Genomic DNA, 21,546 nt, shown 5'->3' on the forward strand with positions numbered 1-21,546 from the left:
ATCTTTTCTGCTTGTGCCTACAATACCTTTGAGTCACACAACTATAGAGGAAGAGGCCAAACAAAGGTCAAACCACAAGCAACAGTGACAAAGCTTTTAATGGATGAGTAAGTGCAATAATGTAATATTGAAACCAAAGCGAACCTGAGCAAGCAGCCACACGTGTGAGTCAAAGCTTCAGTTACATGGTGCTATAACATCACAGGAAGAAATAAACTACAGAGAGACTGTCAGAGTCTGATGGTGACAGTTTATTTCTTTTACAAACAGAGACATTGAAGATTTTACCTTGCTTACAACAGCTACTATGACTGAAATACATATTTACCCTGCGGCATTTGATGAAAGGTTAGGGCTGATAATGGTCCCCAGTTCTGTGGCAGACAGTTTGTGTTTACATTTAAGTCACTTTCACATCTTCACCTTTTCTATTTGCTCAGAGTAAAAAGAAAATTTTTAAAGAAAACCACCCTGCCCAAAAGCTCTGTTTTCTTGTGTAAGTTTGGTTAAATGCTGACGCCTTGTGTCACTGACAGCCTTTATTTCTATCTATTTCCGTGGCTGCAAGGTTGACCTCATAGCCTACAGCAGTCCACTCATAACTTGAAGTTTCCCCACAGGTTCACAACAGCGTTTTCCAAAAATCAAGCCTGTCATATTGTATCCTAAATGAAGTAGAAACCTAAACAATTCATTATAGACTCAGAACGTAGGTGTCAAATACTCTGGGATGTTTGAATAATCAGAATAAGACAGAATAATCCCCACACTAAGCTGGAAGTTAGGGCAGTCTGTCTCACTCTTGTAGTTTTGCTGAACCCAGTTCATGCAAAGTTCAGAGTTTTGAAGAACATGACACAATTTACATATGACAAGGAAAACCTCTTTACCATGAGTTACTTTTTTAAAATAAATTTTCAGAAATTATTAAAAAAATAAACAAAATATGGAACATTTGCACAGCAAAGAGAGTTTTAAGGCTGCAACATTTACAAGTATAACTTTCACTATAAAAAAATTAATTATTTTTTACGGTAAAATCTCAGCAGTAATACATGTAGCATTTTTCCATTAAATAATTGAAAAATCTATTTTTTTCAAGAGAAAAAAATGTGAAAAATACAGTTTTCTCCTGATTAACTGGTGATTCAGTGTTATATAAACTGCATCAAACTGTTTCAGAGTTTATAAATTTTTACTGTCATGGTTTGACAGCTTTTCACTGTAAAATATACATTTTTCAGAGTGTATCTACAATGGTATCAGCAGTTTTGTGATATATATTTTGATAGATATAATTACTTGGCTGAGCAGGCCATTAAACCTTCTTGGAGCTATACAGCATATGCTTTTCCCACATTTAATATTTTAAAATGTCATAACTCCTCTCTTGTGAAGTGAAGATTTGTCAGAAGTAGAGAAGATGTTTCTGAAATCCTCTGAGACCTTCCACAATCTCTTTTCGTTCTTGCGGTTCCCACCTTCATTCAGTCGCATCCATCCGTTCGATATAATTTAGCTTCCATGAGGTTTTTCCCCAGATTTACAGCAGATTAGGGTGCTCTGTGTTTTAACTGGCTCCCCACAAGAAGTGATGGAGTCCTGCAAATACGGAGATGTGATGGTTATTTCCCATTAGATATTTCTGTATTGTTCTGAGTAGTTTAGAGTGGGTGTGTTAGAAAAAGGTGATGCTTGCATGCAGGAATCTGATTTTAATAATACAAGAATCAAAATTAGAGTATGAAAAATAATATTAAAATCAGACAAAACACAAGCACAGTGTTAAATCTGTCTAATTTACAACTGTGAAGAGTTGTTTTCTAACTTTAACTCTGATAATTGATGTGATAGAAGACCCCTTAAGGAATAGATTAGAGTGTTTTTGCTGTTTTTTCCCTCCACTTGATTAGAAGAAGTTAGACAAAACCGTGGATTTTATTCTCCCTCTCTGTCTAACATGAAAACAGTGTTTTCATGTTAGACAGAGGTCACTTCACGGCCAGGAAGTGATTTCAGTAACCAGTGACTCATATAGTTATGTGACTTTTAAGACAGACTTGAAACAATCTGCATTTGGGGCCTTTACAGAAAATACTCCATTCTTTTTAATGTTCAACATTTACTTTGAGCTTCTCTGTCAGACAGGTAAAGTTTAATGAGCAATGCTTCGTAGAGCAAGACTAGTCGAGCGTTTTCACAAACCACTCTTTCAGATCATCTCGTCTTGTAACTTCAAAACGGGAACAGGGAAGACGGTAGCCAGGAATGTTCAAAAAGGAATTTTGGGGATGTGAGTGGGATGCAAGGTCTCTCCAAGGACACGGAGCTTCCTCTGTCTATTCCCTAATTAAGAATGCACAGATACAAACAAAAACACGCCGCCGACAAGAGAGCACATCACTTAAATGAGCCATGACACAAACTGTCTCTAAAAAAATGTTTGAGTTGTGACGAGGAAAGGAAGAGGATGTCTCAGAGTGTGCACACAGCTCTGCTAAAGTCCTCTTGGTGAAAATGAGATGCTGTGTTTTTCCACCATCCTCTCCCTCTCTCCCGCTGCTTCAGGCCTCTGCTTATGTGACGCTAATTGTTTCTGCTACTTGTGCCAAGTACCTACTCTTCCCCGGCACATTCTACAGACAGGCCCTGGTCCCTCAGCTGCTTTTTGTGTCTGTTTAAGGAATGAAAAAATGTGTGCTGCCATCTGCAGCGAGCACACCACTGTTCCTCCTCCCGGCCGTTACTGTCACAGTGCCACAATGATACACATTCACATACTCTCTCTGAGGTGGAAGAAAAAAAAGAGCTATGTGGTGGAGAAACAAGAAAACAAAACTGACACGTACAACTGCTAATATGAAACAAAATAATTCAAGAGGTTCCTGTTTTGATGCATTTAGCGTGTGGGAAGGAAGACACTGTACATCTGAAAAAAAGGCTTTTAAATTTTGCAAACTATGCAGAATAGAAATGTAAGTGTGTAGTAGATTAAAAAAACAAGTCCGGGGCTGCATTTGAAGCATTAAAAAGAAACTCCTGCAAGAAATCTGTTTAAGTTTTTGGCCTTACAGCACATCTGAGTTCATTCTGGCTGTACAGTGCCTTTATTTTTTTTGTTTTAGTGCATAAATGTGACCAGCAAGTGGCAGTGTTGATCAGCTAATGCACAGACTTTCCTCTGCACAAGCTCAACATAAGCTCATGGCACAAAGACAGTCAAGCCCTCAGTCTGCTGTCTGGCAAGTAATATCACTTTCCTCTTGTTGAATTGACCTGTGACACCATCAGAGAGTATGCTGGTGCCATATATTGACATGTTTGTAATGCCACATGGCTGTTACATCATCCGTGTGTTTATCGCAGGGGAGGCTGCCTCTGATGCACTCTCACAACAAGAGTCAGCTTGGCACCATCTCAGCAGTCAGATAAGCTCGCATGAATATTAAGTGATGCTAATCACAATGGAGAGACCAACGTCAGGACGACTGACAGACATTTCTCAGCATTCAATTGACATTCTCAGATTTGTCCTCCGTTTGACAGCAGCATCTCCCAACATGACAAGTCTGTTTAAAGCTTCCAGAAGTGGCTCACACACACACACACACACACACACACACACACACACCTACACCCACACACACACACACACACACACACACACACACACACACACACACACACACACACACACACAAGCACCGGCGCGCACGATTACAGATGCATTGACACTGATTTTACTCAAACTGGGCCACTGTGTGCCCAAGACCCAATCCAGTGTTTCTCAGCACATGTGCACACAAAGAGGCATCAGTTTATGTAGGCCATTCACAGGGCTGCAGAATGTAGATGAGGATATAATAAAATATTCCCAAGAACTGCTTTTCAATCATGGAAATCTGGATTTATCGTCTCTGCATTAGACAACACTGTATTTTGCAGCAAGAATGTTGAGGATAAGCCGTTCGGTTCATTATCATCCTCTTTTTGTGTATTCAAGCCGTGCAGAACAAAACACTGGATCTGCTTCTTTGAAAGAAAGAAAGGAAAAAAAAAGCAGAAATGAATGGCAGGTGTGGTTGTTTGACTTTCAAATCACCTCGGCATCTATTCTATTAACCTGCCGTGTAAATAAATACAGAATTCAATTTCCATGGAGTCACGCAATAAGTTGACAGTCCTCAAGAAGATCAAACAGGCTGCTCCAGGGCACGTGAACCACAGTGAAAAAATCTCGGGCATATGAAAGGTGTTGACACCTTGAGCAAGCCAAGGAAGAGACAAATGTCACATCCTCAAAAACAATTACTGGATGAACCCCTGGTTTTAAGCCAGCAGGTCTTCCAGCATTCCACATACAGTAAAGCTGCACCTCACGGTGGTTGTCAGTCTTCGTGTCAGAGGATGGGTACTTGCTCTTTGTAGCGCAAATATTCTAACTGGCCATTTCCACATTTCTCTAATGTTTCGGGAGCAGAAAAGTTGCGTTTTTATTCCCTCATCTCCACAAATACTATCTTTGCCTTTGTTCGTGTCCAGAGTGGCTACATCCTCACTTTCGTTTAGCCTCACTCTCATCTGACTGCCGTGTCCCATTGTGACCGCACTTGAGGCACTAATGATAATGTTATAACCCAGACCAATTTGCCATGGCAATCAGGCTCACTTAATTGAGTTAATTATAAGCTCCCTGTCTGAGATGACCCCTCCGGACTTGAAAAAACTAAACAGAGAGAGGGAGAGAGAAGGAGGGTGTGGATGGAGTTTCTTCAGGCACTCCATCACTGTGCAATAGACACATGGAATATGACTGTTTGGAGGCATGAACTGAGGCATATGTGCATGTGTGTGTGTCCATGACAGTTCTTCGTGTAGGGAGATGGCGTGTTGGGGAGAACAGGCCTTCAGGGTGGTTGTAAAGGAGGAGAGGGGTGGGACAGTGGTTGAGGAAGAGGGTCATGACGGAGAGGACGGAAGGTGGGGGAGGAGTTGGGCTCGAGGTTTGAAATCACAACAGAGTCTGTGTAATAGACCCGGACACACACCACATCTGAAGTTAATCCAATCAGGGGGAAGCACAGCACTGCCATCCGCTCAAGACACAAACATAAGGTCAAGAGCAGCTTGTATTAGCGCGATGATGTCAGGGAGAAGTGGTGTAGATAATTGACTTTCAGCATGTTTAAGAGGCTAAGAGAGATGAAGAAATGAAGGAAAGCAGAAGCTCTGCACCAGTTCCAGACGAGCAGATGTGAAACGAAGGCCAAATGAGTCAGTATTTAACCAGCAGGTTGACATCAACTTTTGTTTTACAGGTTGTCTGGCTGTTTTAGTGTTTCAGTCTGTGCTTTTAATCCAATAATACACACCAGTAAATGCTCGCAAACCTTCATGACAAAGCGTCCATATCAAATTAACCCTTTTATAGAATGTCATACACTGATAGCTTTAAATGACAAATTTCTTATGTTCCTGTACTTTTCTTTGATTATATATTTCCAGATTTAAATAAGGGTTTTGTCAGATTTACATTAATATATTTAGGTACAAGTGGAAGCATTTGAAGAAAAAAATTTGATTGGCAAATTTTTTAAAAATAGGTACGATGTATCAGAAAATATGTATACTATCTTTTATTCTTCAGCATGAGGTGTCAAAAAAGTGTAACAGCTCAGCAGTGACTTTGCCTTCTCTAAATAGTTTTTAGCGGCTTGAGGACACACAAAAAAAGAAAAACAAGAAGAAAAAGTTTGAAAACCAAATTTTTGAAAGTCAGAATATAATTTATTCTCATTTTTACCCTGTAATTATCCCTTAGATTCATTTCCCCTGCTTGCAGGGATCTTTATGGTTTGAAACACAGTTTTAAAAACTTACAGTACAAAGAGAGAGGAAACAGTTTTGAATGCCTTGTCATTTATGGTTACATGAGTAAAAAAAAAATAACACGATTAACAACATGAAACATATAATTAAGAGGTGGAATTGTCAGTCAAGTGTTGTTTGGCTGAAGGTGCTTTAGTTTAACTGCTTCTGCAATATTTAAGTGTAATCCCCATACATGCCAGCACAGACACAATACATGCAGTGCTGCTTAAGTGCTAAAACCAGAAGTACATAAAGTACATGTGCGTAAATGCACATTTGGAATGTAACAATAGAGGACAAGCATGGCAGGGCTGCGCCGAGAATTGTACTGTTTTATTCACAGTAAAACAGGACACACTAATAAGAGATACAGAGCACCGCGCCGTGATATCTGGGGATGGAAAGCAAATGGGCTTTTGAGAGCCAAGTATACTGGTCCCTTTCATAGGCGACTTGGTTCCACCCATGATCGAATGCAACATTCTAAAAGGACTATTTACTCTTTTCATTTCCTCTTGTGTATAACAGACGAAGGAGCGTGTGGCTTGCTGTATGAAAACAGGACCTGGCCTAATGTTGCATGAAGACCATGGTGAATTCATATTGATGGGAAAGCAGCCTCTGAAGCCCAGCAGCCATGATTTTTTCATAAGCCACCGGGAACAAGAAGTCAGTCAGCTGACAGGTGCTAACGCCGCCAATTGTGCCGTGGATAAGAGATGGGACATGGAGAAAAGAGGGAGAGAGAGAGAGAGAGAGAAAGCAAAGGCAACAACTGGCTCCTCTTTTCTAAAGCGCCTCTGTGTGCAGAATGTGTACGTGCTGCGTTGTGTGTGCTCCCTGCACCCTGTTCCCTTCTATAGCTGGAGAGGATTTTACGGAGGAGACTGTGTAAACACCAGAATGCATGTCAAATATGATGAGTCTTGATAGCTGTAAAACATACCCAAGGACTGCTCCTCACTTATTATCTACAACCAGAGCCCTGGAGCTATGTCTGCATCCTTCTGCCTTCCCTCCACTCATGTCGCGCCACAAGTCCCTCTCTGGAAAGCATTGATTATTTTGGCATGAGCCAGGGAGAAAGAGAGGTGTGATTTCTTTTGTGTTTCCTCAAGAAAAAAATCAGCAAAAATAAATATTTTCGCGAGCATGGTGCAGCCACAAGGAAAATATGAGCACATTGGGGAAGAAATAAAGATGATGGATTTGCTAGCTGACGTGTGCGCATGCTTGTGTTGCCTTGTGGAAGAGTGCGTGTGTGTGTGTGTGCACGCCTGTGTGTTTGTTTTAGCTCTGCAGAGTTTTTTGGCTGCTACAATTGGTGCGTTGCTCTTCGCTCACGTGCGTGTCGTTTCTGAACTGTACATCTGGAATAGTATTATCTGTATGTAATTGTGCGGCCCTGTTTTGCTGTGTCTCTGACTGTGTGTGTGTGTGTGTGTGAAAGAGGCAGAAAGCCTGCATGCTGAAGAGAGCGACCGAAGCTGCAGGCAATGTGAGGCTCCAGGGAACCACTTGAGATTGCAGGCAGAGGGACTGATAAGGCAGCTAGCCATTCATCAGGCCAAATGAAGGCAGTAAAGTTGACTGGAGGAACCCAGGCATCGCCCCAGGATGCCTGCCGGCCCCTCAGTGAAGACCTGTGACTAACACATGCAAGCGGGCATGCATACGCGTACATACACACACAAATAGCTGAAAGAATGGGGGAAAAGGACAGGATGAATGAACTGGGAGGAGGTATAGGATCCTGGACTGGGGCTCAGGAGAGCAGGGGGATGTAAGTGTAATAGACCTCTAGGAGCAGAAGCCCCATCTCCTCAGAGCTACACCCAGCATCTGAGGCTCCTGTCTGGGGTGCACGTGGCCCTCTCCACTCAGAAAACATCCATCAGACAGATATTACTGTAATCCAGAGGTGATACATTAGCTCGGGTGCCAGGGGGACAGTGTGTACTGGTGATGGATACCTCTAGAGCTCCCAGCCGTTGTCACAGGGGCCTCTCATTGAGAGAACTGCTCGGCTCACCGCAGCTGCTGCTTTATGTCACGGTTTGAATTTATTCCACTGTAACTGTCTTTGTATTTTATTCTTAATCACACCACCCAAAGGATGGAGACATATTTCCGCCAAAGAAGGTGCTACAAAGTTGCACACTTATGAAAACAATACATTACTTAAGCACTTAGGCCAGCCGAAGAGGAGAGATGAAGCTATTTTAGAGTGTAGCTGGTGTGTTTATAAGACTATATTAGTGTCTCACTGGTGCTTTGATAGAGCTTGTACCATCAATTTGCACAAAGACTCTATCTTTGCTTACATAAATCCCACCTCAGGGTTATTATGAATCTGATTTATTTGCTCCGCTTATGTTTATTATTGTGTTTTATGGTTTATATTCTGTGTTAAACGCCATCAATAGGACTGCAGAGCATGTGTGTCTCATCCTGCAAGGGATGAAAATGGTTTATGGAGCACTGAGTGCCAATAAACAGGCAGCCACAGCCTTTTGGATGTACATCTTTAATGTTTTATGCATGATGAATTCAATAGTTTAGCCCAGGTTCAAGGCCAAATGGTAAGCGCTGACAGGACTTCCCGAAGGCAGCTACACATGACAGGAACAGGAGATTGAGCTGTGCGTTTGAATAGGGATCCTGTCATATTCTGGTTCTTCTGGGTGTATGTGTGCACCTGCCAAATGGACAGAATGAAGGAACCCACGAGCCAAACAGAGCATACGCATTTGGCAGGAATACCAACCACCTTCTCATCCGCATTTAGTGTCTGGTCATCTGGACACCTTCATCCTCACGTTGTCTTGGGCCAATAAAGAGGTGTGGTGTGGGAACTGTGGGCCGCGTACGTGATCTGTCTCAGGAAAAATGAAAAGCAGACAGCTCACCAAGGACAGCACAACAGATTGATGTTATCACCAAAGCAGCATGCGGTGACACACTGTCTTCAAAATGTTCTGTAGCAGCCAATAATAGGAAAATAAAGGCAACCGGTGTGGGATTTTCCCGTTATAGATCACTGCTCAATTGATCACAATATCGACCATCGAAAATATACGACTGAACTGCTTTCTGCTGAAATATTGGCTCTGCTGTAGTGCTTTGGTTGCATGACCAACCCATCAAATGTTTACTGCTGAATGATTTGTCACTTGGACTTGTCACAGAAATGACCAAGAAAAACAAAGAAAAGCATTAGAACCACTGTCAAGCTGGTTTCATTACATGGCTATTGTTTGTTGGAGGCATGTATTTAGAATTAATAGATCTGTGTTAAGCCATTAATAAGATCAGCTTTTGGTTTTATACCCACTGTGTTGTTTCATTTTAGTTGTAGCCATCATCTTGCTTTGGTGTTGTATATTCAGTTTCTAAGGACAATTATTTTCAATATGTATTAACTTTAACATTGACAAATTTTTTTTGCTATTTTGAATGGATTTGTGTAGAGAAAACACTAAATACTAACAATTTATGCACCTACAATATATAGCAGCAGGCATAAAATGAAAGTCTGTCAATGACTCCTGATTAAAATAACTTTCTAAAAAGGCATCAAAATGAATTAAGCTAAAAAGACAATGCGAGATAAAGCAAGGATGATATTCACTGGGTAATTTTGCAACCTGGAAGCTCAAATGTAAAACATTAATAGAGTATTATCCATTAAAAAAAACATTAGTTATACTGTATAAAAGTACATTTGATTAGATAGTGGAGTCTAAAGCAGTATCTGAACAGAATAATGTAATCTAAGTCAAAATATTTTGAATTTATAGTATACAGTGCACTTTTTTATGCTCATTGCTTCGAGGCCAGGTGAGAACGATCAGCTCCATCACAATTCACAGACCCAGATTTCACAAAGTTTATACGGCAGGTGTAAATGAGCGAATGTGTGGATTTCCTCGTGTTTCCAGCCCGGCGCCTGTCTCTGCTGTGAGTGAGTCTTTGATAGCTGCTGCACTGCGAGACAGACAGGCCTGTGCCAAGACGATGGCATCAAAAAGCCCACGATTGACAGCTACTGACAGCCATCTTCCTCCTAAACACACTTCAGGTCCCCTGCGCTCCCCCCCGCCTCTCTCCCCCAATCCTCCCCCCCCCCCATCTCTCTTTTTTCTCTCTGTCGGGGGAAATTGAGGAGACTCAGAGATAAAGAGAGGGATGTCGTAAACTGGCACCTGTCATCATGTTTTGTTTTGGTCAGGGCACAGAGAACATTCGTAAAGTTTTAAAAGACATTTTGAAGGATTTAGTACTTTCACAGCTACAATTTGAATCTCTAGGTGATCTGCATAGTCCCTCACATTGGTTTATGTAATTTCTGCGCATAAGCATGAGTATGAAATATACTGTATGTGTGTGTTTGAATTCATATGAGCCCAAAGGGTGAAAATTTTCCATGCGAACAATCTGACAAATTAATTTTTTTACATTAATTTGGCTAAAGTATGTACTGGAGATACTTAGCCCTCTCAGTGTTGTTTTCCAAGGCACGGCACATCAATGTGAAATGCTGTCACCGAGACCGAGACGCCTGACATGAAACACAAAGAACGTGAGATCTTTGCCAGGCACATATGCACACGCATGCGCCCGCAAGAAAACAAGCCCGCATTTAAACACACGGATAAACACGCACGCACACGGATTTCTCAGTTTGTTGCGGTGTTTCATCAGCTTCAGGTTTTTAGCCAGTGTTTCTTCACGGCATCTCAACCTGTGGAGCCATTATCTCATGACACACTTATCCTCCTCTAAATGATTTCTCTTCATCTTCTGCAAGTCACCTAATCAAAATTGAAAGAAGAGAGCTTAATGCCATTCAGGGATCCCACTGCTTTCAACTGCATTTACTGTCATTATGAAAATGAATGGCGGCAGCTGAGAACTCAGATGTTCTTTCACATCGTGACGGAGTGCCTCTTAATGTGTCTTATGATCTTTGCCGTTTGCTGCCTCTTGACTGAAAGGCCTTGGTTGGGGACCCGGCTAATCACACTACACATCTCACGCATTGCATTTGGATTCTATATCATCTCTGTTCCTCTTTTTCTCACCCGCTGCCTGTCTCGGTGGCGTATGTATTGCTCATCGAGATCATTAGTGTGTGTTGAAAAGAGCACAGACAGAAGGGACGTATAAAGTTTCACCTAACTTGAAGCCGGTGGTCTTTTTGTGTAATGACAGAACGTTGGCTCAGAGAAGTCTAATAACACAAGGATTGTCAAGTCTCTCATTGGACACTGGGGGAGCAGGAGGGAGAGGACTTGAAGTAAATGTCTTTCTACTCGGGAAACCTGGCATAGCTGTTCACAAATGTAACAACAAAAACATTCCACAGTAGCTTGAAACAAAGTAATTCTTTACAAGGATAATCCTCAAGATATGTCCTTGTGTGTTAAATAAATACAACGATACACTGAAGCCAGTAAGAGGATTTCAGTGTAAGTTCAGTGTGACACATAATTAGTTTCAGAGGTCGTTGTCTTTTTGTTGAGTCGAGGTGTTGATGTTCCTCAACACAGCTTGTCTTTGGGTTGTCACTGCTGCACTAACTCCTACACAGTCGAAATTTATTTGGAGACTTTTTTTATTATTATTGAAAGAACCTATCACCAGCTGTGTGTTTCAGAGTTATATTCCAGATGTGCCATTGTGAGGATGGGGGATGACGTCTCCATCTCACCTCTAATCCGCGACCGTCTGCTGGGCGTGTTTGCTGAGGTTTTATACGTATTTACAGAGAATGTAATTACCTCTTTTAGACATGCAGCTGTTAGAAAAACTGATTTTTATGGATCGTGGCCATTGCCAAAAAATGTAAGCTCCCTGGGTTTAATTTGTCAATTATTAAATCATAATTACATTTTCTTTGAAGCCATTAGTTACAGGGGTTTAACAATCATTTTGTATTAGGCCAATAACTTTTTTTTCACAAAAGAAAAAAAAAAGTCATTTAAATCTCAATGATGTGTCTGAATTCTTTACCCCAATTTAGCCAACACAGAGCAGAGATGATTCATGGCAGATGGAGGCATGATTTATAATTAGATTATGGCTTGATGGAGTAGAATTTATTAATGACGAAGACACATACACACACACACACGGCCTTGAACGCGTTTTTCCTCCAACTTCATCAGCGTATTGCTCACTCATCTGTAGTCAGCTGCTGGGTTGAGTTACCAAGTTGCGGTAACACATTCTTACAAGAAATTATGCACAAGCATGGACAGGCCAGCCTTTAAGTGATGGCCACAATATGCATTTGCCTTTAAAACTTAAAGGGGGAGTTTAATTTGTTGAGGGTGTCACATGGCAGGAATGAGTAATTATTCCCAACACCCCTGTGGACCCTGGTGGTTAATGTATTCCAGGGCCCTAGGGGGAGCTGTCAGGAGGAGGACACCCTCTCTGCAGCTCTGCTCACTGGCCATGTTGGATGGCTCAGTGTTCAACATTCCCAATACACAACCACAAATCATTCTCTGGGGGTATGCATTGTGCTCTTTCCTCTAAAGCTCAAACCATTAAGGTGTTATTTGGGCGGTGCTTGCTAAAGTTTGTTAGCTATTCTTGAGGCACACAAATGGCTACTTGGTTTTCCACCTCAACAGTTGGACAGACAATCAGAGATGTCATGGCAGGAAGGGAAGCGATCATAGATTTTGTGTTGTTTTTTTTGAAGTCGGAGCCATCAAACATTTGTGTTTATCGCTTGAGAGGACCATTGTTTTGTTGTCTTCCTGTGTTACTGTTCAGTGTGAGGTTCTGGCAAACTGGTCATTTCTTGTGTGAGCAGCTGTTGACAATAACTTATAGTGCAGGAGAATACAAGCTCTGCCTTTGATGTTGAGCTGTGTTTGGGGAGGCGGTCAGTAACTGGGTCAAACTGCGCTTACAAATAGGCCTGCTTTTGTTTTAACCCACTTCTTGTGCCAAACTGGTGCCATGCTCAATATCGAGATTTAGCAATGACTTTTGGTTGCTTTTGTTGTAGCTGTCCTGGCCCAAGTTTAAAGCTGCTACTATCTATGTTCTGTTCTATGGTAGCACCTCAGTATCATTCTGCTAACTGCTATCTGGCTTGCTTGTATTTCTATGAACCGACTGCAAAATGTCTTGGGCAAAGCTAAGCCAAGGGTGCAACTTTTCAGAGTGGTAGGTTGCTAACCTGGAGGTTGTTGTTGTTTTTTCCAGTAGCAAAGTGAATTTTGAAAACTATAACTGCAGCTCACATCTGGTGAATCAGACTAGTGTCATAGATACAAAACCACAGATATTGTTTAGCTTTTGCGAACACAACTTTACTGTTTTGCTTTCCTCTCACAGCATGCAAATGTGAAAAAGCTAAAGCAAAATTGTAAAACAGACCAACACAGTGAGCATTTAGCAGGTTCATTGTGAGGTGTTTCTCTCAGGAGTTGGTGGAGATCAAAAGAGAGCTAAAAGGAGGCTGAATATCACCTTAGAAATTTTAAATGAATGCTGCTCCATATCTGCAAGCTTTACCATATCAGCTTGAAGGCATGTCATTGCAGTGTGCACAGCTCGAACTACTGTCCATAAAAAACATGTGAATACAGATTTAAAGCATAAATACTTCAGAGCACTTTGAACAACCCGCATTAATTAAAAATATCAGTTAATTTTTAAGAACAATTTGTAGTTTAAATAATTAGATTTTAAATTCATAGGGTGAAATTTTCCAGGATTTTCTTAGATCCTCAAAAAGAGGCAAAAACAGGCAAACTAAATGTTATTGCCAACCTTTTAATTTTATTTATTCCTTTAAAAGGTCTTGTCCTACAGGGAAAAATTGGGCAAAGCTAGAAATGAAAACATTAGCTCCTTTGTGATTGTGATGCATAACGTTAGTAAAATAGTACAACTGTAAATCAAGAGCCATCATGAGCTACTGCACAAGAGCTTTTTTCAGTTCTGGAATAAGGTTTTGTTCATTAAGATGCTCGAGCCTCCAGTCGTCATAAGTTGACACAGTTTAGAACATGTTGTCTGGGGCATTTGTCTGGAAGCACTGTGAAACTGCTTTTACAGAGTTCAAGCAAAGTGTAACTTTTATTTGTAGCTCTCTCGCTACCCGAGAGTGTAGCTCGAAGACAAATAAGAGGCCTTGCTCTTTTAAACAGCACTGATAATAACCGTGCCTTTTGCATCCATGAGAAATCTCCCATTATCTATTGATTCAGTCTCACCCTGTGTCTCGGTGACTTACGCCTCCCTCTAATTCCCATTACCGGGAACACTGTACCCTTATCAAGGGAAACAATAAGCCACTTGTCAGCGTTGCAAGAAAATATGAGGAAGCATCTGCCCGGACCAGAGGAACTCATGATTCTGTGGTGAAAAAGCGCTCCGCCTCCCTCCTTCTGTCTGCCCTCTCTCGCTGCAACCCTCCCCTTTGTCAGTCCTCCCTGTGACCTCTGGGAAGGCGTGGAGGCAGCGGCAACTGAACAGCAGAGTAAATGTGATCATCAGGGGATAAGTCAGAAATTAAATTTTGCTCCCTCTGCAGGGGGCAGCGTTTTCATGTTGGGGACAGGAGTGATATGAGTGTTTGGGCTACACACAGGTGGGTGTTAAGGGAGGTGTTGTTAAGGTGGAGGGGGACCTCGATGCTTTCTCGTCTTCCACCCCCAAATAGCAGCCCTGCTACTGAGCCGTAAAACCTGTCACTGAGATATGTCTCTGTCGATGATGGCATCCGACTTTTTTTTTTTCTCTACTTCCCCCAGCTGCCCCCGTGCAGGGCTGTTATCTCCTTCCTCCCTGCTATGTCTCCATGCTCTTTAAGACAAAGGGTAATAAAGCTATAAATTGTGTGGTCTGCAGAAGGTATGGACATTCTGTCTGGGAGACGCTGTAAGAACTGCCATAAAGCACCCTCAAAGTCATAGCTAAAGATTTACAGTTATTTAACATCCTCCTCTTCCCCTAAATCACAGTGATAAGAGAATTAAGTGATGGCTATAGGTTCTTTGTCCTTAGTCTATTGATTTTCTTCGCCCCTCAGAAGGATCCTGAACATTATAATTATTGAGTCCTGCAGTTTAATGCAGGTTTACAGAGTAGGAGAGGCGCCCTCAGTTCGATTCTAACACAGTTAAAACAAAAGGCACCCGTTTTTCAATTTTGTAATGGGCTTCCAATTATGCTTCATTTACCTTGTTTGGCCAGAAAACGGTTTATCCGGGGCCCCTGTGCTATAAACAGCTTCTTTGTGCGGTGACAAAACGTCAGTAATAGCTCTATTTATCTTGAATACTGGCCTGCTTCTTCAGCAATTATTCAGCCATGTGGATAGAAAGGTTTTTGTAACCCAGTTTTTCCATTAAGAACATGGCTCACACAGTTAGTCATTTTCTCAATACAGCGATCCATGATATCATAAAAGCATCTTCTGTTAGATAAAAATCAAAATCAGCTGGTGTGTGTCACTGTTTATCTCCACATTATGAAAGCTTTATCCGCCCTGTAAACTGTTGGTCTGATGGTAGAACAAATTCTTGACCTTTTATAGATGCTTGGTCACTAAAAATGTGGCCTGATCTTCTTGAAGCCTTCACTCTGTTTTTGTGAAGGTTGCTCCCATGAATAAGGTATCTCAAACGTTAGTGATCAATACGTATCTTCGACAGCAGACATCTGGATTGATGAAAGATTGGAGAATTCAGCTGCTTCGGAGTAGGTCTCAGTCTATTCAGAGGTTTGGTTGTGAGCTGTGTGAACACGTTCTGTATGTGTGTATTTGCATGTGCAGCATTTAAGTAACATTCCTGTCATTTTAGTCACATTTACTTGTTTTTAAATGTAATGGGAAGCCAAGCCTGAAATTACCTGTTGTACAAGGTAGCAAAACTCGCCCAATTAAGAAATCATGTCAACTTTGAATAGAAAGCAGAGGAATACAGAAGGTTTTTATGTTTGCTGTGATGGACTGTGTAGCCTGAGCAATTTTTCAGGGAGAATTAAAGGCAACAAATGTCTTTTCTAAAGGTAAGATGTCATGTTTGCTGCTAAAAATACAACTCGGCATATAAAAATAGTACAAGACAGCATAGTGGTCAGAAAACAAATTCTTAGTTGTCAAAATGACACATTTGCAAATGTTAGCCAGAGATATTTTTTCAGATTGTGAAATTCCAAAACCAAACATCCTTATCCATTTCTGTAAATTTTGTTCTTTTACTTTGTGCTTTTAGATTAGCACCATTTAGACAAATAAGCATGCTAACTGACAAATCCTCACACAGAAATGTCATTTCCTTCCAAAAACATCCACATCACCACTAAAACAAAAGGATATGTTGAAAATGAAATGTTTACTCATCTACTACCCCTGTGATAAAAGGTGCACTCACTGATATTTCTACATGAAAAATGTATCAAACAACAAGTGTAACATGAACAGAGTCAGTTGTTATGATCAAGTCACATAATTACTGTTCAACTTTGCAATTTTAGAATCTTTCAGCTCACTGTTCTTGCCTTACTGATACAATTTTGTTGTTTTGGTTCAGTATTGATGTTGAGATCAACGCTGTTTTCTGCAGATGCAGTTGTACACAGTTGTAATGCAGCACATTAAAAAATACAGAGATATTTACCTGGCTCTGATAGGTTTAATCAGCATTGGGTGAACTTGCTTGAAAAGGACTTAAATGTAATGGAAACTCATTTATATGTAAAATTCCACAAACCAGCTTTAAGTTTATCACAAACTACTTGGTCAATATTAAGGAAGGACATTGATCTTGAATGAAAGTAACCAGTTCCTGTAAGAGATGAGATGTGCAGTCTGTAGTGTATCTAGACCATGTGTACATTCAAGCGGTGTAATCCAATAACAAACACTTGTTAGGGGACATCTGTGTGCTATTTGTACCTTTTTTTTATGACAAACAACAAGCTCGCTTGTCAAGAATACACACAGCATCACATCACACATTTTGAAGAGGTGATTCTGTAGACTCTCAAACTTGCAAGCACATTTTTTGCAAGTATGCTAATACATTCCCTCTTTTTTTCTCTTTTTCGTTTTCTGTTCTATGTAAAAGGACACACACTCGCACGGAAACACAAACGTACTCACATTCACACACCCACACTCACCCCTGAGGCACCACAGAGGGCCACAGCCCCACTTACCACTGCCTGACAGTTGGCTTCTTAACAAAGACGCAGGGAATATAATTAAATCATTTACCTTTGATACTCAGCCAGCTTTGTAATTAATTAATTCACCCAGGGTGTGCAGGAATTACATTCAACATGAGAAGAGAGAGGAAGAAAAAAAGGAGGGAAAAAAAAAAAGCTGCATACTTTGGGGACAAAACCCGACACTGTAACTCGCCTTTCTCTCTCCGTCGTCTACCTGGCCACTGCGGTGTCCTCGGAGACAGGGAGTAAAGAAGTTAAATGCTTTTCTAGTTGAAATAATGACCCTGTGCTGATGCTTAGGCCTCATCAGCCAGAGTGCCTGAGGCCAGATAAGACTGTGGCAGGAGGACAGGCCCTGCTTACACATCCCTCTCATTTGGTCTGACCTTTGCGGTGGCTGTGATGTGGGAAGGTGATTGCTGTCAACATCATCAGTGTCACACGGCTCCAGGAATAGCCTCGGTGGAGATCGGTGGTACCTGTGGAAGAGCATGGCGTAATGAACCCTTACACGGGTTATAATGTAAAATCTGGACATCGTGTCAAACGTTAGTGACACTCTTTATATTCCAGTGCAATCAAAACACATTATTAAATCATCCCTAAGATTGTTTCCACTTCAACAAGATCTGCTAGTTCTCTTTGTGTTGTGTTTCTAGTTAGACTATGCAAATAGAGTGTTTGGTATGAATAAGTGTTTTTTTTTTCTTTTTTTTGTACTCTGCGCTGTCTGTTAGCTCTTTGCCTTGGGTGCGTTTTTGCTGAAATGATTATCACATTTTCTTTGCACTGGATCTGAGTCAGACCTCTGTAACGCTGTGCAAGAGCAGAAGGCAGCCTAAAGCAAATTCTTCAGTGTCATCCTTGTGCCTTTCCAAGAACATCAAGCATTTGAATCAATGAGCTTTCATCAGCTATCTAATTTTTTACCCCTCCGTATCACTTAGCTACTGCACTGCCAGTCAAGTAGAAGAAATACAGCAGTGTTGTTTTCATTTTTTTCCTTTCCTCTCAGTTTGTAAATTACTGCCACAGCAAAGTTAAAAGCATCTGAATGCCACTTCTGTAAATTATTGTCAATAAATTGCAGTGAATCATATGGATCTGCAAGAAGTTTGATTTATAATTTGAGGCTGACGTGCGTGTGGATGTATTGCTCCGAGAGCTGCTTGGAGGATTTGGTGGGCTCTATGGGCACATTCATCATTCGATACTGAAGCCATTTTTAATGTGTACCACTATTACAGCTTGTACTGTTCTGCCTATAATAGGATCATGTACTAGCTTCTGAGCATCAGTCAGCTATGCTTTCTATTGTGTGCTTTCTTCTGAAATTTGACAAAAATCTTGCAGAGGACAGCAGCATTTTGTTTTTAGATGCATGGTGTGTGTCTGAAACTTCTGTATAGCACATATTTTCCCATTTTTGTAATAGTTTTTCATCAGCTGAAGATGTATACCGGGCTCTGTGAATCAGGTTTGCCAGCAGCACATCCCATGGATGCTCTGGAGAGTTTGGAGGCCAAAGATGAACAACTTCGGCTCTTTGTCGTGTTCCTCAAGCTGTTTTTGTGGTGTGGTAGGGTCCATTGTCCTGCTTGGGGAGGCAGCTGTCTCTGGTTTTAATGTTGTGGCTTTTCACATTAGAGGCTTTGTATCAACTGTTACTCAATTTCTTTATTTCTTCCATTTCAATTTCTTTCTAAATTTTAACTCCATGACCATGACTCGCTAGTGTTTCCCAAACCAGCTCTGCAAAATTTCTAAAAACAAACAAACAATAACAAAAAATCCATCCCTTGATGAACACAGTGAGGTGCAACTGAAATCCTTCAAGCAGCATATAAACTAATTTTGGTCCATTTTCTTGTAAATATGAGCACATCAAGGATCAATTTAATGTGTTTGTACAAACATAAAAATATTGTTAGTGGAGTAAAAGTGCTTCAGTCAAATTTGAGCAAAATGTTCTTAGCAACAGGAAACAATCATTCATCAAAAAATAAGAATAAAAAAAAAAAAACCCTAATTTTTATTAAACTGCAGCCGATGGAATTAGATGCCAAAAAGGATATCATTACTTCTGGATTGTTGTAGCTTTGTTGATGCTGTTGACAATATTTTGGTCAGGTCAATTAAACAAGAATTGCTAAAGATATTAAGTGAAATGTATCTGCTTTCAAAGTTTGACGTACTACTCAAAATAAATAAGGTTTCTAACTGGGGGAAGCATTCACTGTATGTCACAGTGATTCATTTTAGTGCATTTTATTATTCAGTGCGTCCATTACTAATACTCTTTTAATTCTATGCAAACTGTGAATGTGGTTAAATGGAGCTGCAGTGATAAGAAAAAATGACATAGAGGAGAGCTAGGTGGGTGTCCGAATTAACTTTCACTGTCATTTAGTTGTCACTTCATGAACATGTTTATTATTTATATGGAGTTTTTCACCTGCCCTAATCAACCCTCTAATATTACCAGTTCTCACCAGCTGTTTTGAAATGTGGGACTCATCAGACTAGGTGACCTCCTTCCGTTGCTCCACCTCTAATGCTTGCATTCCCATTATAGGTGCTTCTGGCGGCGGGCGGGAGTTAGCATGGGCACTCTGCCCAGCCTCCATCTAGGCCGGTCCCATAAGTAGCAGGGTGCAGTGCATTGTGTGCTGTAACACATTCCTCCCATACTGTGGCCTTGTTGTGCCACAGTAGCCCTCCTGTCAGTTAGAGAAAGATAGGTTGTTGCTCTTTTGCAGTGATGAGCCTTGGGTGTCCGACACCTTGTCTCTGGATTTTAGACAAAGGGATTCATTGCACATCTGTTTCTTGAGACAGGTGCAGAGGAGATGATCGAGCATTTCCAAAAGTTTCAAACAGTACACTGTCTAACTTGCAAAAATACATTTATTCATGGCATTCTGATGCTGGACCGTAATCAGATTAAATTTTTAATATTTTGCAAAATGCTGAATTTTTTTGGAGTCATACAGTGTTTGGGAGTCGAAAACTTTTGTGCTTGGTCCTTTTTCAGCTACCAAGTCCATCATCTGCTCATCATTATTTGGTCCTTGTCAGGTCTTTGTATCCACAAATTTCAGATAATCCATGTTTTTTGCTCCATATATGTACAGCATGATATTGTTTAATTTAAAATGCCAGATTGAAAATTAACGAGTAACACCCTGAGAAGTTTGGGATATCTTTAAATAAAAAATATACAAATAAAGTTAAAGTGCATTTGAACTGTACTTAAGTAAAGCAGTAAATTTCCACTGCCAATTACCATAGAAATTTTATGTAGCATATAACAACCTCTTCACTACTTTAAGTCTGCCCACAAATGAGTTATTAGTACTGATCATTATCAACGTACACAGTAGGTTGTTTGTTAAATCTTTGCGTTAATTTTTAACAATCTGTACTGTTTGCTGTACAAGCTACTAACTCTTAGAAAAGTGCACACGCCTCCACCCGAGCCTGCAGGTCAAGATATTGCATGTATCAGATGGTAACGAACGAGGGCTTTCATGTCCCGCGGCCATGAGCAAACCAAGGGCAGTCATGTGGTGACAGCATTTACATCCCTCTGAGATCTGAAGAGCATTTACCCAAACCATATGCTGCCTTCATAATGGTTAGTGATATTTGTGTGAACGCACCCAACGAGGGAGAAATGAGGCTGGCGTTAACCTCTGGGTATTCCTTGGAAGTTAACACCCCTCTCCCTGAACCTCGTCTCTCTCCCTGTGCTTGCCCTTCTCCATGCTCGCTTCATCGAACCCTCTCCGTGCTCTCATCCCCCACCTCTATCCCTCTCCTTCCTTGTGCTTGGGGTCCAGTGGAAGTGATTTATCTTAGCGTGAAAAGACTTGTGATGACGCCGGGACAGGAGGCCCCAGGCTCTTGGCATTGAATGCTTCGATGGCGTTTGCATGAAGTTCACGGCCCCCGAGCCACGATAAATGTCAAGTGCAACAAACGTCCTGTAAATAAGATAGAGCACTGCCAAAGCCGTGGTCTTATTGGCTGCCCAAGCAGAAGGTGGTGTCACTGTGTATGTGCGCGTGCGTGCGTGTTTGTGTACAGTTGTGTGTCATTGTATAAACCCCAACTTTATTCTCTCTCAGAATAAAAAGCAACAAATCTTGGATTTCATAGACACGGGCTATACTCTCAGAGCAGTTATGAGCTTTCCTCTGCAGGGGTTTTATTTGACAGCTATGTAAAAATGAGAAAATGTTGAAGGTGAAGACCATTATAAATGTGTCATTAAAAGAGTGTGTGTTCTGCACATTGTCCAACACAAAATCTGCTTAGCTTCAACGTATATCCGGAGGGCAGCACTTTATACTCTATCACATATGACAGAAAACTGCCAGAAGACATATTTTCTTGTTCCCTGTCAGGGCGAGCTAGTGGCTGTTTAAGTTCTAAATTTTCACCCTTTCACACTTGATTTGTGAA

At 41.0% G+C, this 21,546-nt stretch overlaps 1 long non-coding RNA gene across 1 annotated transcript in view; it reads right to left on the bottom strand.

Moving 5' to 3' along the window:
* Positions 1–8,403: 8,403 nt before the first annotated feature.
* LOC118471017 (uncharacterized) overlaps positions 8,404–21,546 on the bottom strand; it is a 31,529-nt gene continuing 18,386 nt past the window's right edge. Inside the window, exons 3-4 of the long non-coding RNA XR_004848230.2 lie at positions 17,466–17,558; positions 8,404–8,746 (exon numbers count right to left, since the gene is read on the bottom strand). This is a non-coding gene — a long non-coding RNA (uncharacterized LOC118471017). The remainder of the gene's footprint in view (positions 8,747–17,465; positions 17,559–21,546) is intronic.

Source organism: Amphiprion ocellaris, chromosome 16 (genome assembly GCF_022539595.1).
Source record: "Amphiprion ocellaris isolate individual 3 ecotype Okinawa chromosome 16, ASM2253959v1, whole genome shotgun sequence".
NCBI lineage: Eukaryota > Metazoa > Chordata > Actinopteri > Pomacentridae > Amphiprion > Amphiprion ocellaris.